Genomic DNA, 19,814 nt, shown 5'->3' with positions numbered 1-19,814 from the left:
CCGTGGCAGAAAGGGCTCTGCCTTGCCTTCTCCCATGCCTACTGCCGGAGAGTACGCCCCTACAGGGACTACCCCTGCTCAGGGTTACTGGTTGTGACCAGCCCTGATGAAAAGATTCAACATTCTTTGACTTCACTTTCTCTTGCAGTCTGGTAAGCCCCAGTGCCAGGCTTGGTTACTATTTGAGCTGAGGGGAAACGCTCACTATAATTAAAAGATGAAAATGTTTATTGCTTATTTATGCACCTAAAAAAGAAAAGGAGGGGGGAAAGGAGCATAAATCTACTGGCTCTTATATAAAAACTGAAAAAAAAAAAGTGAAGAAAGAAATGATAAAATGTCAGTCAGGAAAAATCTACATGTAGAAATTAATCTGACAATTTTAGCAATTGCAAATACATTCTTGTGTCTTTAGCTTAGAGAAGCAGGCTCTCCTGTCACAGCATTTCCTGGCACAGCCTCTCTGCTTAATTCAACTAACCAGGTAATCTCCCAAATCAAAAGCATCATGCCCATCCCTATGATCTCATCATTTTCATTAGGATAGCTTGATCTTACAAGCAGAGCTGAAAATCCTACATGTAATTCATGTAATCCCATGAAATAATTACCAAAATATATGGTGCCTTTCTGAAGGGATGTGAGAAGCTGCCGTCATTCTCCAGTATCAGGCAGTGGCACAGGGCTGATCCTCAGCTCCCTACACTGAGAGAGGAGAAAGCACAGTAACAGCACCAAAGGTGAGATGCAGACCAAGGCTGTCGGAAAGGTGTTCCTCAATTTATAGAGATAATCCCACGTACAGTCATGATCCTAATGGTTGATAATGTAGATTGGAATTAGACTGGAAGCGGTTAAAGTTTGTGTGACAGCACTGCACAGGCCAGCCTTGCATTTTCAGCTGTACTCTAAAGCCATATCATTGTACTGCTTCGGCTGTTTATGTTTTATTATTTGATTTGTAACAGTCCTTAGTTATTTCCCTGGGAAATAAGACTGATCTGTCAGACTTTGTGACCAGATTTCTGCTCATTTCCATGAGGTGCTTGTGCACTACAAAAACATAATAATCACAGCCTCACCCTGAGGATTGCTCTCCAGCATTATACGGAAGAGGGCTGGCTGACCACCTACAAATCTACAAACTGCTCTTACATTTACAGGAAGCTCACATTCTCTAACAAGTAGACATAAATACTTCTATCGGAGTATTTATTGGAGCTGCAAAATCTTCTACACAAATTGGTAACAACTCAGCTGTCTCCTCCTGTATGTTGTTATCCATTAGTTTTCACTCCTAATGACTAAAGACTTATATTGCATGTCAGATGATTGTGATATATCGTATGACGCATCAGGCAGGCAAAATACTAAATGTAACTTTCTGGCACCACCAGTAACATAAAAAGCATCTAGTGTTATCTGTTATAATAATCTGTCCCGTTCACTATAACCCACAATTAATTTTATTCACTTGTGCATTTCTTTCTTCCAGACATAGATTTATTTTCAGCTAAGTTCAAAGGCTGGAAGAGGGAAATTAAATGTTTTCATCTTTCATTAGAGATACGGCAATGCAGTCTATACCTTCCCATTCTTTATATAAGTTATGGCAGTGCAAAATACTGGTTTGATACAAGCAAAGTGATTGCTACAAGTACTGGCCGTCATTAGATAAGAATGCTAACGAAGATGCAGTGGCACCACCTAGCAACTGGAGCATGTGTACAAGGTTGCTGCAGGGTTTATCCTTCAGTTGCACACTGCATACTAAAGCCTGCTCTGCACAATTCCATTAGACAGGTTATAGCTGGCAGAATTAAATCTACACAATACCTACCTGTACTGTAATCACCACATTTGCTTGCTGCATAAATATACCTTTCAAATGCACCTGTTTAAAAGCAATAAATATGACTTCTGCAAGGCAATGCAGATTGCCTCCTCCCCACCCTTGCTCAGCTTAAAGATATTGTGCAGACCTTCCCTTCTTTTGAGACAATATTTGAAATGTCATCCACTTCTTGCTTTCAGAATAAGAAAGCACTGCTAAGGGCAAAGGCCTTTGCTCTACAGCGAACGAATTTATCTTTCTCTTATTTCCTAATCCTATTATCTATATCCACTTTATCTGTTAAACCCAAACTCAGCTGTATTCTACCTCCATTAAAACCATCCAGCAGTGTATCTCCAGCTATCAGAAGCTCACTTCCTAATGCTACTTTTTGGGTAACACACTCCAAACTGCCCTTTATGTACTCTTTTCTTCAGAAGCTTTTGCTACTGTTCAGAATCGCTTTACAATGTGAGCACTCTTCTTTGAATCTGTCACCTGAAAGCACTTTTTGAGCACCTGCATTCATTAACTGAGGGAAATAAGTTGTGCTTGCAACAGCGGAGCCTTCTTAAGTGAATCCCTATGTTTTTCTGAAAGAACAGACTTCTTAAAAAGATAAGATCTGGTGCAGCTAAACTATCCACTCTCCACTAATGATTTATGTAATATTAGTTAAGGCAGCAGTCTGGTGATCCTAGTGAAAACAGAGTCACACCGTAAATAACATGCATAACAGCACTGCCCATTAAAGTTGCTATTTAATTTTCCTCTGGGTATCAAACGTACTATTAATCTACACAGTAGCGTCAAGCAGTAAGGAAAGCATGTGTCACATGGCAAAACTAGCTTTAAGGCAATCAGCTGCCTCCATCATCAGTCAGTTTCACTGTTTTTCAGGAGTGTTACTCTCACGTTCATATTCAGACTCCTCAGCATATGTATATCCATGGGAGCATAATAGAATAGAATACTCTTCTCCTTTTTCCCCTTCTTCACCCCTGTCTTTCTTACCTCACTCACACCTGTTTACAGGGTTTATACTACAATCCTACCATTCACGTAGGTTCTTCCAGCACTAAGCTCATTCCAGTTTGGTTTGTTTTGGTTTTTTTTTCCCCAGGCCTGGGAAGTTCTAACTGGAATACTAAGAAACAAGCTAAGTCAGTAGAAAAGTTATGATCCTTCTGGTCCGACAACTTCTTGCACCCACTACAACGTCAATACGTGACTTTATAGGAGTAGAAAGTCAGTCTATCTCAGGGTAGATTCCGTATCCTTAAGTTAAGCCAAAAGCAGTCTTCTCATTATGTTTTGATAGCCCAAAGCCACAGGAAACAGAGAGCAGGCTGGGCATTTCTGCGCTTTGTTAAAGTGAAAGGACAATCAACATCAGGAACATTAGTGGTGGCAGAGCACAAGATTGCTCTGCAGTGTATGAAAAGAAAACCAGTCATCTGAATTGAATTTTCAACTGGGGCCTAAGAGGCCAAATTTAATCATCCACCTAAAATTATCACACAAGTCAATATTCCCTACTTCCCTTTGCAAGGGAAAGAAACTGATTCTCTATTTTTCAGTCAAGCAGGTGGCCTTGAGGCAGCTAACCAGCTGGCTGATAGATAAATACCTTTGCCAAGACAAAAGCTTGTAGCATGATTGATTATCTTCCTATTGTACTGAAAGTGGACCCTCCTTACCGCTCAGGCTCCCAAGCTACTGCTCTGCTAGCACACAGCAAAACTCTTCTGAGAGCTGGTAGAGCTGGTCTGTGCCAGTCTCTGCCCAGCCTCTGTGTTAGCTATCTGCTAGGCAATTTACTGATGAAGCAGCAATAAAAATGTTTGAATTTTAAATTTCATTTTAGAGATGCCAAAGATCAGAGAATCATAGAATGGTTTGGGTTGGAAGGGACCTTAAAGATCACCCAGTTCCAACCCTCTGCCATGGGCAGGGACGCCTACCTCTAGGTCAGGTTGCTCATAGCCTCATCCAACCTGGCACTGAACACCTTCAGGGATGGGGCATCCACAGCTTCTCTGGGCAACGTGTGCCAGTGTTCCAACACTCTCAAAGGAAAAAAAATTCTTCTTAATATCTAAATCTCCCCTCTTTCAGCTTAAAACCATTACCCCTTGTCCTATCGCTGCACTCATTGATAAAGGGTCCCTCCCCAGCTTTCCTGTAGCCCCCCTTTAAGTACAAGGAGGCAGTTCTAAGGTGTCTCTGGAGCCTTCTCCTCTCTAGTCTGAAAAACCCCAACTCTCTCAGCCTGTAAGATACACCGGTAATATCAACAGGGCATTGCATCCCGCACCTTACCCACAGTGTGTGCCACAGCGATGCCTGGGGATGGAAGAGCATTGAGGGGACATATACGCCAAACTGAATACCCTCCAACAGTGCTGCCACACCACCAAGCTTAGCACAGCTGCAAAAACACTCCTGGCAAGCTGGAAAAACACTCCAGCCCTGCAAGCTAAGTTCTACACTGCCATGGCCTTATAGCTAGCAGCACCCAGGCTAGTATTCAGTGTACAGACAGCCCAGAGTCTGTCTAAACTACCTTGCCAGTCATACTTTTGATTACTTCATTCCCCTGTAGTGCCTGCTAAGATCAACCGTAGTTTTATGTGCTCCTGGGAGAAGGAAAATTCATGAGTCCCATCACACCTCCTTCTTCTCTTTAGATCACATCCTGACCTTTCTGCATGAAAAATAGCTCTCTGGCTAGTCTGCAGCCAGCCTGTCATCAACACACACTCGCCTGATGTGAGATTTTGCTGGGTGATACAGCTGTGATCATAACGCACACAAGGAAACCGTGGGGTTGGACAGAAGCTGAGCCCCAGGCAAAGCCTGCCTGCCCCTGTCAGTCCTTTAGTAATTAAATAGGAACACAGCCTGCGAGCCCGAGGTGAGCTGCTGGTCCTGGAGTGATTATAGCAGCGTGGCAAACAGCCCTGAAGACAGAGGGCCATACGACTGAGTGACGTTAACTCTGACTTTCAGCTGCTGTTCTCTTCCACTTCTGGGGCCACAGATTTTGAGGGAAGGACGGGAGACAGGTCTTGGGGCTCCTCGTGTTCAGCCCTAGCACAGAGAAGTTTCTTGGCCATTTTTTTTTATGCTGCGGTTTTTCACGTGTGTGAAACAGCTATGGCAAAAATAAGACATGACATAGACATTAAGAGAAGAAATCAAGTGTAAAATGAAGAACTCTAAGATTGCAAGCTTGTTTCTCATTATCTCCCTGTCAATCCCCTCTCTTCCCATCCCAGCCTGCGCTTAATCACCCTGTCTGTGTATCCCCACCACTGTTCCCAGCCCTTTACCTCTGCAGGCAGGAATCACAGTGCCGTCCATGTATAAGGATACCATCAAACATTTCTGAGCATTTCTGGAGGCAGGAGAACCTCTGCAGACTCCACTGCAGCTGATACAGGCAAAGGGCATCTATAAATTACTGGAGCGTTTTCTAAGCCTGAGGACAGGTAGATCTGAGGTAAAACATACAGAAATAGCCAGAAAATAGAAAGAAAAAGGAATTATTCTTCGTATAAGAGATTTTCCAGCTGCACTTCAGATGGCATTTTAACTGGGAGGCATATGAAGGGAAAATGTTTAAAAAATAGATCGCTTCAGCTGCGTGTGGGGGGGTTCCATCCTAGTCAACGCAGACCCTTAGGAGAAAAAACACAGGGTTTGTTACAGGTTTGTGTTACAAATGTGCAAGTCAGGAGGTTTACCTCACTGTGTGAATTCATGAAGACTGAATATTTTATCCGGGGTGGGGGAGAAGGGGCAGAGGCCTGATACAGCAGCTATAGATGCATGTCTGATTAGGTGTATAATTTCCACTCCAAGGCTCAATCATGAGCCTGTTCATGAGCTAATCCACCTCCCACATCACTGTTTGTCAGGCCCTACGATAACATAAAAGCCAAGGAATGGACAGGAGATGAATTGCAAAAACAGCTTTCACAGAGCATGAAATGCCTCGGGTTGATAGTTGAGAATGCACTGCGGTCTCTGGAGACAAATTCTCTCATGCTAGCTCTCTTATTGTGTCACGGAAACATTGCTTGCTTGGTTTTAGGTTTTAGATGAAGGCAAGAAAAAGAAATACTTCAGTGAAACTATGAGCCATTCATGGAAGGAGTTTGTTATAACTGTCGTGTTATTTCCTGTATTACAAAGGCAACCAGCAAAGTTTGTTGGGAATATTGGAAATAACACAAAGGGAAGCAAGCATTTACAGTGTAAATAATTATGTTGTTTCTTGTGCATATCTCTGTGCCGCAGCTGTATGCTTTACCTTTGCCTGAGGAAACACTAGAAGCCTGTACCCAGAGGTGCAAGGCTTGATTCTGCACAGTTCGGGGAGTTGTCATCATTGGGATTACTAAGATGTCAAGCAAATGCCTGCAAACTTTGCAGAACAGAAGACAGAAACTTGGACAGCTTGCAAGGGAGAGCCTCCAGTGGGTAGGAACCAGAAAACTAGTCTGCATCTGTCTGGCCTTACACACCCAGAAGCTGCAGTCTCTAAACCAGCTGAAATCTTCCAGTCCCTCTCTGCCCTTCCTCTCTAAATGACACACTCAAGCGTGGCCCTTGTATTTGGTGTAACTCCATGGCAAACCGGAGCTGGGTACAGCTTCAGCTAAAAAAGCCAGGGAGGAGTGGAAATCAGTTTTTCAGTTTCCTGAGTCTAGTTCGCTGTGTAGCAGAAAAAGCAGCTTTGCCACACAACAGAAAGGGCAAAGCAGAAGCAGAGATTTCCTCTGCTGATGCTGCCCTCAAATTACGGTCCAAGCAGCCTCAGTGTGAATTTGCAGGACTCAGGTTCCCAGGGATGAGCAGGAAAAAAACCCCACAAGCCTCATTTTAAGATAATTTCAGTATTGTCCTTCTGTTTTGCATAACCAAAGACGAAACAGCCATCAAAAGTGGGAACTAGATGACATTTATCAGTGCAGGTGCAATAAGGTATTCCTCCATCCCCATTGTGACAGGTCAGTTCCACCTAGAGCCACTGAGAAAATCCATCCATGCACAACTATAGGTAGATAGAAATACCGATGGTAACATTGCCATTCCTCGGCAGCTGCAAACACATTTAGCAAATACAGTCAAATTCATTAAATTTCACTAAGCATTAACTAGGTTGAGATCCCTAAGTGGGTTTAAAGGTAACTGTAAATGCTGAAAGGACTGAAAGGGTTGGGGGGATTTGCCTCAGTTCTGAGCAGGGATATGGCAAATACTCACCAAGCAAAAAAAAAAAAATAAGAAAGCTAATATTCAAGGATTTGCATTCCATCAAAACAATTATTTTTTGAGCTTGAAAAAGAACATTCTGAGATCCCTTTCATTCACTTGGATTCCTCCTCTGAGCACAAATCCAATTAAATTTCCAATTGCAAAATACACTTCTAATCTATCTCAGATATTTGACTTCTAACAAAAATTAGGATGCCTGTATGTATGGTGAAACTCACCATTCCATGAAAATCATATTTTCTATACTACTCAGTCTCCCTGGATACATAACATACACCAAAACCCAAAAACAACAAGGTATAAAGTATTGTGAAAACTAAAATGTATCAGAGTCAAATGGAACCATGAAGTTTTTTTCCTTGCCAGTCAAAGTGAAGTACTTTGTGTTCTCTGTATGTACAGTTTACTGAATAACAACATTGGAATTGCGTACCTAAGCATGAAATCAGCAAAATGGGGATCAAGAAAGACACCAACATGCAAGAATGCTGCCAGTCTTGGGCAACCAATAATGTTCTATGGCATACACTTTAGAAAGCACCAGCTATTCACAGAAGCTCTGTCCATCTCACTTTTGCTTGTGTGACAAGCACCTTGAAATATTACCAATTGAATTTTTCATGATGAATCCCTTCCCAAACATTTTCCGCTACAAGGTCAAGAACCTGACTATGCGCTCCTGAAAAGGAGCATTCCCCACACTCCTTACTTCTCTCTTAATTCCAGCACATTGAAACATTTTCAAAGTGCCTACAAAGAGAAGGGAAACTAATTTCCAGAACATCACAAATGGTTTGGGGACAAATCGCATTTCAAGCTCAAAAAAAAGAAAAAAAAAAAAATCTTGTGAAAGCTCTTGTCAATCATAAAGTCAGGTAGCAGGAAAGTAATGTTATACAATACCTCTCAGCCTCCAAGCAGAGTGGGTAGGTGTTATCCACAGAGTACAGTATCTCCAATTATAGAAAGGGGTAGAAGACATGCTAGAAATAGAAGGTGAAATTTGACGGACTCTCTGAGGTTGACACATTACTTACACGAGGCTGCAGGAAGGGCTGAGCCAGCTCTGAGCTCCTGGATAGTTGGGAGCCCTATGCCCAGGTTACAGTGTGAAAACACCTCCAGAAGCACCACCATCTCCATGCACCCCAGCTGCCAGCCCTGCTCTTACCCAAACACTTGGCTTGCCGTGGGAAAATATGGGGAAAATCAAGTACTCCCACAAAGTGGAGAAAAGGAAATTAAATTAAAATTATCCCAGTCTCAACATTCCTAACGATACATTCCAGCCTTCAAAACACTCCAAAATCCTGGCAATGCAGGTATACTTTCAACCTAGTGAAAAATCAAGAGGTTTGCATTAATTTAAAGCTGTCTCAGCGAGGAGACAATAAAAAGGCCTTCCCAGAAAAATAAAAACAAAAAAAAAAACCACCTCTAGGTAGCAAGTTTCTTATTATAGCTGACCAAAAAAAAAATGCAACTGACGATACCAGATGGGGTAAAATCTTAATACTGTTAAGTTGCCATCTGATTTCCAGTGAGAAAGGCAATAGCCTTACTCCAGTCAAAGGCAAATCTTCTACCAAGTCAGTGCCGTCAGGAAGATAATTTTGGCCTTGGCCCATGGTCAAGTAGTTGTGTTGGAGCTGCACCACTTGTGGCCCCATGCCACGGTGGACCTGACCATGCCCACAAAGGTCAGAGACAAATAAGAAGCTTCTCAGAAGCTCATCTCGGGCAGAACCTGAAGAGTCACAAGAGGAGCAATAATCACTCCCGGGTCCTTCTGTAGACACTCGGCTTTCACTCAGTGCTACAAGACAGCAGGCCAGTAAGTCCCAGAGTGTCTCCCAAGCTTCCAGGGTAGGGGAGAACACTTCTGCATCCCAAATCCATCTTCCACAATAACTCACTGTGTTCTCTCCTTACCCAAACTCTACAAGAAAAGCATTGCTGGCTGGTGTTGGACTAGAGCATAGCCACCCACAGACCCCACAAAGCCAATCACTTAGCATTTTTGGGCTGATTAGAAGCAGGAGGTGCAAGGAATGCCATAAAACAGCCTCTTCTGATGAGATCCTTAACTTTGTGTTTCAGATCTAAGGCAGCACAGGCTGATAATAAGGAACGCCCCTCCGTGGCTGTGCAAGCCAAGGCTTTTCTAGCTTTCTGTCATCCCGGTGGTCCATTAGTATGATTCAAACAGTGGCTGCCTTTGCATATATTCCCTCACCAACTTAATCAACAGCATCACACAAAACCAGCTTAAAGAATCCAAAATTGCCTGCTGTGCTGCAGCCCCCAAAACCCAAATTATAACGTACACTTTTAGAAAGGCTGTTTTCAAGCAAATCATGTTGTCTTTAGCACCATTCCCCGGCAAGATGAAAGGAGGAAATCTTGCTAATGGTTTTTCACCTATTTTTCATTACTGCTGCTGAGAAGAATGTGCTAAAAGTAATACCAGTGATAAGAACAGGCTGAAGTGTGGGCGTGTGGCAGGTGTAAGTCTGCTTTTCTTCACCTTCATGAACATCAGTAATTCTTCCCACATCACGTTATTATCAAGGGAGTATATAATGCATCCATGTGGCAGAAGAGAATTTCTGTTTCTCTTCCCACCCATTTTTTACATCCAAATCCCTACCTGATAGCAAGCGATGATGACAAAACAAGGCAAAATCAAGTTTCAATTTCCTCCTTAACTATTTCCCCATAACGAAGCGGATCTCTGCAAAAAGCTTTTCTGCGTCTGGCTACCCTGTCTCAGTGGATCAACATGAATACATTCTTCACAAGGGTAATGCTCATTTTTAAGCAAGGAATAACCCTCTCTAACCAGTCTGCCAAAACTCTGGGTTATCCATTTTCACTCCATCATACTAGCAACCCTGCACTTCCCTGCAACCATCACATAGATGTCTTGGTCAGTGCACATTAAAGGCTTAGCTTGCCCGTTTCCTTCAAAGAAAATTAAACAGTGGGAATATGCTCGATGTGAAAAGAAAAGAAATAGAAAAGGGGAAAGAAAAAGGCCTCCTCTACCGAAAATGAAACTTTATATCTCGGGGAACAATACAACATGTTCTCTGTAGGATGCATTATGAATCCCTTACTGCATGCGGGATTTATGATCAAGGTCTCCTACAATGATCCCAAAGCGACAAACAATTCGAGTTAAAGAAATCCTCTAGCGATGCTCTTTGCAAAAGCCGTTGCTGCCATCTAATGTCACTTTTTGGGAAAGCCAGCACAGCTCTGGTTCTGAGCAGAGCTTTGGGAAGTGCCACATCCTCATCAGGCATTCACAGCACCTTTCTCACACACTGCCCCAGTGTCCTTCAGAAGCAGAGCTGGGGACACCACTCAAACCACAGCTGCTGCAAGGTGATTAGCTACCTCCATGCTTGCTCTTTAATACGCTCCCGGCATTAATCCCGGCTTTGCAAAGGTTCAAAAATAAAAAAGCAGAAATCGTAGATTTACACCTGAAAGGGTTTTGTCCTGAGAATAAACCCCCAGAAGCAGTAGATAGCTGTGCCGCTTGCTAAACTCACAGGAGGCACCGACTGCCCACCGGAGCACCGGGCAGCACGGGACCATTCCCAAAGCAGGATGGGCCACCCACCCCTACAGTGACAAGAAGCAAGGGGCTAGCTCTGATTAAACATCTAGCAAATGATGGAGAAAAAAAAAGTGACTGTGAAGATGGACCAAACTATGATTCCTTCCCTCTGGATCCATCCCTTCACTCTGGAGACATCCTTTCCCTTTGTGTTCATCCCTTCCATCTGGATCCACCTCTTTCCTCTCATTCAGTTCCTTCTCCCTGGGTCCATCCCTTCTCCCTGGGTCCAACCCTTCCCCCTGGATGAGATTAGAACACGATGATCTTTTAGGTCCCTTCCAACCCAACCTATTCTACGATCCTCTGAAGGAACACAGGTCAGGACCATCTCCAACGAGGCACAGAGTTGGGTGAGAAGCAGGCTGCAATGAGGGATGCTGCTCATCCTGTGCTAGCTTGGTAGGCCATCCACCCAGGGATGCAAAACCAAGCTCTAGGCAGCAACGTCCCTTCATTCCTGCTTGGCTGTCCCCACAACTCTATAACAGCCTTTTGGTTTGGAATTTTCTAGATAATCACTCTTCTTCGCTTTTTGTTTAACTTTTCCTGGATTAAAAGCAATTTCAGGGTATTCGTACTGGAAAACTATATATAACAGAAGGTCTTGAAGCAACTAACTTCTAAATACAGGTTTCCATGAAAAAAAAATACAAAACTGTAAGAGGAATCTTCTCCAGAAAGCTCTACAAAAGCTCAAAATGCAAACAGCTATAGAGAAGAATGCTTACCACAAGCCATCCATTAGCCGGGAAAGATCTGTGATGCTGGCAAGGTTGTGGGAAGATAATTGAACACAATGGCCCTGAATGAGCAAGTAAAAGCTCAAAAGAAGAAAACATTCACAACTATTTTCTTTCCATTTTAAAGATCTGAAATGAATGACCTCACCAAACCCAGAACAAAAATGCCATCACTGCCTCATTAGTATCATCTTGAAATGTCCAGGTAGCATTAAATTCTTTTCTCAGGTAAAATCCCATCTTTCTGAAGATTCACAGATACAAGAGAGACAAGGATGTAGCCTAGAATGATATAATCATATAAACATATCAACATAAATAGGAAGAAACGGATTCATAAATCATAGAATGGTTTGGGTTGGAAAAGGGCCTTAAAGATCATCCAGTTCCCACCCCCTGCCGTGGGCAGGGACATCCCACTGGATCAGGCTGCTCAAAGCCTCATCCAGCCTGGTCTTGAACACCTCCAGGGATGGAGCATCCACAACTTCTCTGAACAACCTATTCCAGTGGCTCACCACCTGCACAGGGAAAAGTTTCTTCCTAATTTCTTCCTTAAAATCCCTTCTTTCAGCTTAAAACTGTCACCCCTCGTCCAATCCCTGCAATCCCTGACAAACAGCCCCTCCCTGGCTTTCCTGTAGGCTTCCTATAAGTATTAGGAGAATGCTACAAGGTCCCTCTGGAGCCGTCTCTTCTCTAGGCTAAACAATCCCAACTGTCTCAGCCTGTCCTCATGTAGGAGGTGTTCCAGTTCTCTGATTATCGTCATAAGCTAAAACTATTTCACTTTGAAAATAAAAATCATTAATGGAAGGAAGGTACTTGAAAATCAGGTCCCAGCTTGTATCTGGTTTATGAGTACAACACTTCATCCTTCCCTTGTCTGTCTGCTACTGTGGTGTTCATTAGTATGTAATTAAGATGTTTCTGTAATGTGCACATCTATGGCATCTCCTAAGGATCTCAAAGCATTTTCCAGACCTGCTACTCTTGGGCAGCAGGCACCTTGACATAGCACAGCAGAGAACTCAAATTTCCATTCGCACTGGAAGATTTTATGGTCATTTTCTCAGTGCAGAAGTCATCGGCGACATGCATTATCATTGAATATGCTGGTAAATTAAGATAATTTCTCTTTTATGTATTTACACCTCCCCGACAACTCAGCCTTTACAAAGAGTTCTGCAAGAGAAGCTGTGTTTGAACAAATTTTCATGGTAATGTCACTTGGTGCTTATCACTGGAATACATTTTGTCTCCCAATTTATATATTTTCAAGGCAATTTGTGTTCGATAACCAAATGAATTCTTAAGGCCTATCAGAGGAAAGGTGCAGCAGCTCTTGATAGGGTATCTTGTGACATTATAGAGATAACTACCAATAAAGCCCCAAAATAGTCATATTCTTCAGGCAAAATTATTAGAAAAGGCAGAGTGCGTTACACAAATAAAAGTTAATTTGTTTAAAGTTCAAACTTACACATACGTGTTTGCCCAGGTTCTTCTGGGTGCTTCCCTTACTGATGGCGATAGGCAGCTACAGAAAAAAATATATTACATCTTATTTAAAGAAACAAAATCAGAGCAAGGAAACAAAAATAAAGGCTTCAGATGAGGAAGACTATGAAACCTTTATGATATGCCATGTAGTATAAAAAAAAGCTGAGCAAATCTGTCAGTGTTGATGTTACCATCTCCACTTTCAAGAAAGAGTTGCCCTGCTTTTTGGAGAGAGTAGGTCAGCCTAACAAACACGAAGCGTGTTACTTCAACCACCTACAGTGATTCAGTCATTTTGGGATGTAAATGTATACACACAGACACGCATGCATGCACACACACACATCCTGAATTCTCAACACAGGAGCCGAGATAAACATAAATAAGTGTGGATATAAACACTGGCTATGAACCTGTGGATGTGAAATCTGATGCCAAGGTCTAATTGCCTTGAGTTGCTTGGTTGATAAATGTACTGGAAAGACTAGCATACCTTTCAAGGACAGCATGCTCTGTGATCAATTGGTTGGATTTTCTTGAAACCTTTAATATGCCATGCAGTAAAGGGATAATAAAATAATCTCTCTGCATTTTCAGTACCTAGCAGGAATTGGAGCTACACGGGAACACATCCTGAGTGATCCAAGACAAATGCGCTGTAATGACAGAAGCGTTGCTCAGCCTCTCTAGTACAAGCCCCCATGAAAAAGCATTTCCAGTCTGAAAAAACAAAAGGCAAAGAAAGAGGAAGAGTTTAAGATTCCTCATCCCCGTTCTTGCCGTAGCTAATCTCAGGCTCCAGCCTGTGCTCTTTCCTCTTCAAAGACTGCACTATAACACTCAAAGACTGCAGTATAGCATTTTCCTTCAGCTCTGTGTATTCCCTGTATTGTATCTATAGGGAAATACATCCACTTCGTCATACATCTAACCCACTTGTTTATTCAAGTGTTCCTTTCCCTTCCATTTCACAACATCAGCTGCAAGGGTTGTTGTACAGCCTTTTGCACTCTCTTAATGTTTGAGAAGATTGCTATAGACAGCCTCAGCCAGATAATCTTGCTGTCATTATTTTTCTGGGGATCACCTAGATCGTCTTAAATCTTCTTCACAACGTCCAAATGGACATCACTGGAGTATTTTCGGGTTGTGGATCCTTTCTTTAGAATATTTTACCTAGGCAGCAATAGCAGTATTCAATCTGAGCAAAAAAACGTGTTTTTTTTACTAGGCCTTCCTTTTAGTTATAAAGTCATAACACGTCTCTTGGTGTATGTGAATTCAAAATAAGCAGCCTTTAATGTATTTAACAATACTACTTTAAAAAGGCCTAGGAAAAGCTTTGTAGCTGAATTTATTCCCTGAGAAGATAAGAGCAGAGAGAATAATTTCTGATTTTATGGCTGGAGTACTGTATTAAGAGGTCTTCTCAGCTATTTTTTAGCAAATAAAAACATTCAGCTACTCACCACTTTTCTCCTCCATGGAATCTCAGAGTCCTCTACACTGGTTCCAGCCAAGGAAGGTGCAAGGCATGTTATAAATGAACATTTACATAACTCTGCTGTTGCGCTATGTTTTGTTACTTTATGTGATGTATTAGTGCTGTGCTGGTGCTAATATTGTCAGTGAGACTGACTGACAGAGTCCACTGAACCACACAGATTCCGGTCCACCCTCATTCTGGCTACAACCCAAAACATCCTCTGCCACCAGGCAGCCCAGGGATTGATACCACTGCCTTCATACTATTTTCTTCTTTCTGTTTTCCAGGAAATAACTTGGTGCTTTACAAGTATCTCTTTCCCTTAGTTGCAGCAGAGAGCATCTCATTGCCACACGTTCATTATCCAAAATACCAGGTCAAAGCTGACTTTGTCATATGTTATCCCAAAGACAAATGGTCCTTTTCCTGGTGAGTGCTATACTTGAACAAGTAAATTCTTATCCTAGGAATACAGTGTGAATTGCAAGACTGAAAAAGAAAAAAAGAAAAGGAAGCTTCGTGAAAAGCTTTCTTTCAAAAGTTAATGTATTAGCTTATGCGGAGAGCCGAAGGAAGGGAAGGAACAGAAAGAATAGAGGGACGCACACCAGCACTGACTGGACTGTCAAGTAGGATGCATGCTTCACTAAGTAGCCATAAGGCACTTTTCACCTTTCTGAGCAAGGATGCTTTTAAAGCTTCTCTATCTGTCAGTCCTCGCCAGCTCACGCACCCAAACGTGACACTGAATCTAGTATTTTCTGCTCATCTGCTGTATGGTACTGGCTGTAACTTCAGCAGCTGTGTGCCTCCTGGTAATAGCCTACCCATCATTTTCCCAGGCAAAAGGATTCTATTACTAGAAAACACTATAAACAAATTTTCTAGAGAAAAAGCCTTCTGTAAAATTTCTCCACTCCAATTGCTTTACTTGAAGCTGAGGCTTGCTATTCTTGCTGTTCCTTCAAAGCTCACTGTATTTTGATAAAGGACATCAGTGGCTGCAAACCCTTTCATCAAAGAGGCATTGACTACTTAATTTTACAGTCATGGCTCTTTTCCACAAGGAATAGAGAGAATTCATTAGTAATCACACATGAGAGAGTGCATCCACCTACACGTTCCTCTCCTTTGGCAACTGTATAATTACACAATCATCTCTTATCAAAGAAACTTTTCCCTTTAACTTCTACACAATAATCACCCATGGCTTTTCTTCCCTTTATCTTCATTGAAGAGAAGGAAATGCTAAAAAAATACTTGTGTCAAGGGTTGCTCTGGTTTCCTTTAAACAGAAAAACACAGGGTATGTGCAGAGAGAAACGTTAATCCACTCCTGAAACCATGGAAAGTAAAACTCAACTGAAAAATCTTCCAGTCTGCAGGTGACAACCACATGCTACAGGGGTGAGAAGGAGCAGGACCCTCAAGCCGTCGCTCTTCTGTCTCTCCAAGCTGCTCCTTCTCTCGCTTATTTTAATTCCTTGTTGGCATTTCGTTATTAGTCCCCACACAGTAAACAACAGGTTGCAAATTCTGACAAAATGAACCGCTGAAAGGATTATTCATCCCTCTGCGAGATTGCTCTGTGAGCTGAGAGCTACATATTCTGCATTCTGTGACTAAGATACAGTCCCATGTGTTTTCCCAGTTCAATCAAGTGTGCAAAGAACTGTCACAATAGTCCTTGATGCCACAAAAATAAAATTTAGGGTAGAATGAGAAACCTGAGTTGCATTTTAATGCCATTTCCTTTGCACCTGCTTTCTCTAGTCTTTGTTTATTTTATTTCTTTTTAATCTTTATTGACAATTCATTAAAGCCTTATCATCCTTCTCAACAGCAAAAGAAAAGGGAGTTGTTATTGTACCTGTCTGGATAATTGTTACTGAAGTGTTGTCAAATTCTTCGAAGTGGCTATACATCTTTCATGTCAGGCCACTGGGACTGATACAAAAACATTTCCAGGCTTCTGCAGGGTTTGTGGTTTTTTTTTTTTTATTTTCCTCGCCTTTAGAAGAAGACATAAAAAGAACAAATAAGTCAAAATGATAAATTATGACAGAAAAAAAAATCAACATTTGAATTGCTTGATAATAGCGGGAGCGTGGGGCTTGAGGGAAGATTAGAGCAGCGTCAGGCAAGAACAGAGCTGAAAGTTATTTAAAAGTGATAGAAACCCTCTAGGATCTGCAATCCCACCACTGTTTCCCTTCGGAAAAGCAGTTTTCAGAAGCTCCAATTAACCTTAATTGAATTCTGCCTTCGCAATATCTAGAATTTTAATTGACTGGGAAGGTGATCATAAATCTCTGTTCAAAATACAGCTTGGCCATTAGCAATTCCCAGAACGGCCCAACAAAGTGTCACAGTGAATAACTCGCCTGTTCTGCAGGTAAGGATGCCTCTAGACCATAAGAAGAAGGGACCAATTCAGAAGGGAAAATACCAGCAGCAAAAGCCAGTCCTGTGAGTCCAGCAGCAATAGCTATAAATAAAAACGGATGATTCCTGCGACCGACGCCTGGACACAGCATCCTTAGAGATTGTTTATTCCATCTCTCCCTTGCCTTCCTCTGCTCTTACATTTGGCCCTAATGCTGAGTGTTTAGCTTCCACTTTAAACATAATCACATCCCTGCTTCTCTAGTGTTGGCCTCCATTACTGACATGCTTGTCTCTCACATATTCTGCTTGTTCACTTTCAGGTCAGGTTACTTTCAATCTGGTTGATATTCAGCTGTTCTGGAGATCCGGTGCCTGCAAATAAAACTCTGCAAGGTCACCGCACTCATGATATTGAATTGCCATAGCTCTCGAGCGCCTAAATCCTTTTTAAAACCTGCCCTTGATCACTTACATTAGCCCAAACTTTTGGTCTTAAAGAGAGGTCACAAGCATCTTATCTCTCAGCCTTCAAAGATGCCTACTAGCCATCCTGTGCCACTATGACACGTGGAAAGGAGGTCTTTTGCCACTGCTAAGTACACATTTCTTGACCCTGAACTGACAGTCTAGTCACAGAGGGACAAAAGAAATTATTGTAACCACACCACAAACTTCTGATGGGAGGGTGGTTCAATAAGGGTGGAGGGGTTTGCTCCTTGGTGGGCACGTGTACAGCTTATGGAATGACTCCCATGTCTCTGTTTCAGGTTTCCTAAACAAAAAGGCTATGTGCGTGGTTTTGTGCTACGTAAGCTTGCTCAGTGCAAAACTAACACAACGTATGGGCTATACAGTCAAATTGTATGTGCACAGTGGCCATTTGCAGATGCTCGGGAAGAGAAGGAGACCTCATCTATTCCCCACAAAGGGCAAGAGTTATGCTAAGGAAAACTGCCTTGTGTACCTATCTTTATGGATACACGCAGCATTCTTCTTGATAAGGAGGCAGAGTGTCTCTCTGACTCCACAGGGTTGTGTCCTACCGCTATGAACTCAACGCATGCCAAAAGTCCCACAAAAAGGGCACATATAACCCCCTTCCTTGCACCTAAACCTGGATCCCCCAGCCCAGCGTGGAAGCACAGCCAGAGCTCAGCCCAAGACAAGGAAGTTTTAAAGAGGATGATGAGTTCAGTCTTATTTGAAGACCTACAAAACAGGTAGTCTTACAGTGCTCATGATCATCAAAGCACTTTGTAGCGTGGCCATTAATTCTTACAACATCCCTGGGCAGCAAGCAATTACTGCTATCTCAGTTTTGGAGATGAATGAGCTAATAGAGAGTGAGTCACAGACACAAACACTCAGATATTCACAAGCTGCTGCATACATCTAGTTCCTAGTAAGGTCAGCAGGTGGTAAAAGTCCTTGGCACCTCTCAGAGGTTGAAGGTGCTTGGTTATAAGTGAAATAGAGGCTTTAATGACCTCCTTAATGCTACAGTAATTGGGACAAGCAAAAGCTCCTGAAGTCTTTTTCTTCACCACAGAACATAAGTCCTATTTACTTTTATAGGAATTTATGTCATAGAGGAAAAAGATAGGACCTTAGCTTCTGGTTCTGCACACAGGTGGCATCTCCTCTCTCCTTCTCTTCCACATCTTTTTCTTTTCTCAAAACAGAAGTAGCAAGAATAGTGACTAGCTACTCTTTCTGTAGCCACAGATTGGATTTAGACAGGAATGACTGATTAAAAGTTGTGAATTAGGGTGATTTTGCTGACTTCATGAAATTGCTAGCAGAGAAGGCAGGGCAGCTGACTGACAGAGCTGGGAAATACATTACAGTGACGTTAAGCTTACAAGCAGCTGTATTGAGCAAAGAGGCCAGTAAAGAAAAGAAACAAGATTGTGATCATATTAACAAGTTTTAATAGACTGAGAGAACAACACACAAAGGAAGATCAGGCATCAGAACTAAAACCTCCTTCAAGATCAAAGGGGAGCAAAGAAGAGACAGAAGGGAGCTAAGAGACTCAAGTTATCTCACCTAGGGGAGAAGGTCTCCAGTCACTCATTCAGGATTCAGGGCAGGGCTCAGAGAGAGATGGAAGCAAAACGCCAACTGCGTGGAGAAAAGTATTTTATGGATCAAGGCACGAGATGTTGCAAGGATAAGCCCAAGACTGAGCTTGTTGTATATGCAGTACGGTACCATCAAGACTCATCAAAGCAAAGTTCATCTTGCGAAAACCAGAACTGCTACACCAATCGGTGACCAAGAGACAGGAATAATTTTCAAGTCCTCCACATTATTACTCACCTTGCAGCTGGGGTTTTCCCTTAAAAAGGTGATTTTTGTAAACTGCAGGAAATGGTAACTCTACACATCTTGCATTTTCCAAACAAAACACAGTAGACACCTTCAAAGCATCAGAGCTACACATGGAAAGAGGCTTCATTTGGAAATGCCATCATCACATGCAAGTGCACAGGATTCACAAGAGAACAGAGCTATGCAAGACAACTTGGATCTTTTAACACACATGGGAAGGTTAGGACAGGATTCATTACAGCTGATTTGAAATGTATCACCTATCTTTGTAAGGGGTGTTTCGTACACTGACTGTAATGGAAGTGCTGGGCTTGCAGCTAGTTTACATCAGACATCTAACTCAGTAAAGACAGCTCCAGAGAAGAGCTCACACATGATGACAGATCTAAATTAAAAACCATTATAAAGGCAACAGTTCAGTTCAAAACCGAATGTATTTATAAAGAAAATTAATAAATATTACTAGTCTTGTACAGTCTTTTGTCATGATGGCACTGTCACAGTACCAAACGACAGAAGTAACAATATTTATTCAAATTTATAAATGGGAAATTTGAGGCAAGGAGTGATTTGTCCTATGCCACTTCCCAGGTCAGTAACCAAGCTGAAATC

The sequence above is a fragment of the Cuculus canorus genome, chromosome 4 (genome assembly GCF_017976375.1).
Source record: "Cuculus canorus isolate bCucCan1 chromosome 4, bCucCan1.pri, whole genome shotgun sequence".
NCBI lineage: Eukaryota > Metazoa > Chordata > Aves > Cuculiformes > Cuculidae > Cuculus > Cuculus canorus.
The sequence above is the reverse complement of the archived record's forward strand: the minus strand, read 5'-3'. Positions refer to the sequence as shown.